The sequence below is a fragment of the Meleagris gallopavo genome, chromosome 1 (assembly GCF_000146605.3).
Source record: "Meleagris gallopavo isolate NT-WF06-2002-E0010 breed Aviagen turkey brand Nicholas breeding stock chromosome 1, Turkey_5.1, whole genome shotgun sequence".
Taxonomy (NCBI): Eukaryota; Metazoa; Chordata; class Aves; order Galliformes; family Phasianidae; genus Meleagris; species Meleagris gallopavo.
In genome coordinates this window covers 434,711-435,460 of record NC_015011.2, presented here as the reverse complement: position 1 = coordinate 435,460, position 750 = coordinate 434,711, and positions in this window count along the sequence as shown.

Below are 750 nucleotides of genomic sequence, written 5' to 3'. Positions count from 1 at the left end.
TGTGTGTGTGTGCCATACGTGTGTGTGCCATACGTGTGTGTGTGTGACATGTGTGTGTGTTGGACGTGTGTCACGTGTGTGTGTGTACCATACGTGTGTGCGTGTGATGTGTGTGTGTTACGTGTGTGTGTTGGACGTGTGTCACGTGTGTGTGTGTGTGCCATACGTGTGTGTGTGTGACGTGTGTGTGTGTTACATGTGTGTGTGTTACATGTATGTGTGTTGTGTGTGTGTGCCATATGTGTGTGTGTGTGACGTGTGTGTGTTACATGTGTGTGTGTTGGACGTGTGTGCGTTGTACGTGTGTCACGTGTGTGTGTGTGCCATACGTGTGTGTGTGTGACGTGTGTGTGTGTGACGTGTGTGTGCCATACATGTGTGTTACATGTGTGTGTGCTGTACGTGTGTCACGTGTGTGTGTGTGCCGTATGTGTTACGTGTGTGTGACGTGTGTATGTGTTACATGTGTGTGTTACATGTGTGTGTGTTGGACGTGTGTCACGTGTGTGTGTGTCTGTGCCATACATGTGTGTGTTACATGTGTGTGTGCTGTACGTGTGTCACGTGTGTGTGTGTGCCATATGTGTTACGTGTGTGTGACGTGTGTGTGTGTTACATGTGTGTGTTATGTGTGTGTGTGCTGTACGTGTGTCACGTGTGTGTGTGTCTGTGCCATACATGTGTGTGTTACGTGTGTGTGTGCTGTATGTGTGTCACGTATGTGTGTGTCTGTGCCATACATGTGTGTGT